Source organism: Vulpes lagopus, chromosome 1, assembly GCF_018345385.1.
Source record: "Vulpes lagopus strain Blue_001 chromosome 1, ASM1834538v1, whole genome shotgun sequence".
In the NCBI taxonomy this organism is placed as follows: domain Eukaryota; kingdom Metazoa; phylum Chordata; class Mammalia; order Carnivora; family Canidae; genus Vulpes; species Vulpes lagopus.
Genome location: NC_054824.1, coordinates 30,191,836 through 30,194,590, shown reverse-complemented (window position 1 = coordinate 30,194,590; position 2,755 = coordinate 30,191,836). Strand labels below are relative to the sequence as shown.

At 40.0% G+C, this 2,755-nt stretch overlaps 2 pseudogenes; both read right to left on the bottom strand.

Annotated features, from left to right (window-relative positions):
- Positions 1–845, bottom strand: LOC121479098 (annotated as a pseudogene).
- On the bottom strand, positions 683–1,711 carry LOC121495832 (annotated as a pseudogene).
- Between the last annotated feature and the right edge of the window lie 1,044 nt (positions 1,712–2,755).

Below are 2,755 nucleotides of genomic sequence, written 5' to 3'. Positions count from 1 at the left end.
TAGATCCCGGAACTCCAGGATCAGAACCTGGACTGAAGGTGGCGCTAAACCGCTGAGCCACCCGGGCTGCCCTCTAAATCCTTTATTGTCAGTTGAACAGTCTTTACAGCATCTTCACCAGGAGTAGAATGCATCTCACGACACCACTCCCTTTGCTCATCCATGAGAAGCAGCTAGCTGCTCAACCCGTCAAGTTTGATGATGAGATGGCAACGATGCAGTCCCATCTTCAGGCTCCACTTCTAATTCTAGTTCTCTTGCTATTTCTACCACATCTGCACTTACTTTCCCCAGTGAAGACCTGAACCCCTCAAAGTCGTCCATGAGGGCTAGAATCAAATTTCTTCTAAACTCCTGTGATGTGGATATTTTCACATCTTTCCGTGAATCACAAATGTTCATGGCATCTGGAACGTTTTTCTGTTTTCTTTCCAGAAGATTTTCTGTTTACTTTGCCCAGACCCTTAAGAAGAATCACTATCTATGGCAACTATAGCCATGTGAAATGTGCTTCTTAAATAATAAGTCTTGAAAGTCAAAAATGACTCCTTGATCCATGGGCCACAGAATGAATGCTGCCTTAGCAGGCAAGAAAACAACATCAATCACATTGTACATCTCCATCAGAGCTCCCAGGTGACAAGGTGCATCATCAATGAGCAGTAATGTTTTGAAAGAATCTTTTTTTCTTTCTGAGTAGTAGGTCTCAACAGTGGGCTTAAGACATATTCAGTAAACCATGCAGTAAACAGATATGCTATCAACCAGGCTCTGTTCTAGTTTTAGAGCACAAGCATAAGACATTTAGCATTATTCTTAAGAACCCTAGGATTTGGGCAGCCTGGGTGGCTCAGCAGTTTAGTACTGCCTTCAGCCCAGGGCGTGATCCTGGAGACCTGGGATTGAGTCCCACGTCAGGCTCCCTGCATGGAGCCTGCTTCTCCCTCCGCCTGTGTCTCTGCCTCTCTGTATGTGTGTGTGTGTCTCTCATGAATAAATAAATAAAATCTTAAAAAAAAAAAAAAAAACTAGGACTTTTAGTATTGTTAAGTGAACACTGGCTTCACCAGCTGCATTAGCCCCTAACAAAACAATCAGCCTGTCCTTTGAAGCTTTGAAGCCACTCACTGACCTCTCCCAATAGAAAGCTGTCTGTCCACATTGAAAATCTGTTTTTTAGTGCAGCAGCCTGCATTATCTTAGCTGGATCTTTGGGATAACTTGCTGGGGCATCTACATCAGCACCTGCTGCTTTACCTTGCACTTTGATGTTACTGAGACTTCTTTCCTTAAACTTCATGAACCCACCAACTTCTGCTAGCTTCAAATTTTCTTCTGCAACTTCCTCGCCTCTCCTAGCCTTCGTAGAATTGAAGAGAGTTAAGGGCCTTGCTCTGGATTAGGCTTTGGCTGATGAGAATGTTATGTCTGGTTTGATCTTATATTGAGATCACTAAAACTTTTCCATGCCGGTAATAAGGCTGTTTCACTTTCTTACCATTTGTGTGTTCACTGGAGAAGCACTTTCCGTTTCCTTCAAGAACTTTTCCTTTGAATTCACAACTTGGCTAACTTGCTGATTCAGAAGGCCTACCTTTCCACCTATCTCAGCTTTTGACACACTTTACTCTCTAAGCTTAATCATTTTTAGCTTTTGATTTAAAGTGAGAGACATTCAATTCTTCCTTTCACTTAAGCACTTAGAGGACATTGCAGAGTTCTTAATAAGACCCATTTCAATAATCTGTGTCTCCAGGAATGGGAGGCCTGAGGAGAAGTAGAAAGTTAGAGGGAATGACTAGCTGGTGAGGATGTCAGAACACATGATATTTACCAATTAACTTCACCATTTTATATGAATGGCGTCCAAAAACAACTACCAGAATAACATCAAAGATCACCAAACTGATTACAGAGCACCATAACAAGCATTACAATAATAATAATAATAATTAATAAATAAAGATTTGAAATATTGCTCGAATTACTAAAATGTGACACTGATACACAAAGCGAAAAAATGGTGCCGATAGACCTGCTCAAGGCAGGGGGTGCCACAAACCTTCAATTTGTAAAAAACACATCTACAAAGTGCAGTAAAACAAAGTGCAATAAAATGAGATATAGCTATATTCATAGATTCCATATTCGTGAATTTGTCCACTTGCTAAAATTTATGGATAACTTCCAAATCAGTACTCACAGTACTTTCACAGTCATTTAGGGGCATATGCAGAACCAAATAAAGAGCAAAATAATCCAAAGAGCAAAATAAACTCAAAATGGGCAGAAAGAAGAGAAAATTAAAGAATGAAAATCAATTAAATTGGGGATCCCTGGGTGGCGCAGTGGTTTAGCACCTGCCTTTGGCCCAGGGCGCGATCCTGGACACCTGGGATCGAATCCCACATCGGGCTCCCGGTGCATGGAGCCTGCTTCTCCCTCTGCCTATGTCTCTGCCTCTCTCTCGCTCTCTCTCTCTGTGACTATCATAAATAATTTTTTTAAAATTAAAAAAAAGAAAATCAATTAAATTGAATATTAAAAAAACAGAAAATCAGAAAGCCAAAAGTTGTTCTTTGGAAAGATCAATAAAATTCATAAACTCCTTGCTAGAGTAGTTGTCAAGAAAAAAATGAAAATTCGGAACTGTCAAGAATTTCGAGGTTTATTGTCCAATATAATAAAGATAATTTCTACCTCAGAGGTAAAAGATAAGCAAGTTTGTTTGCAGTCTTTTTTAAAATGTTAAGTT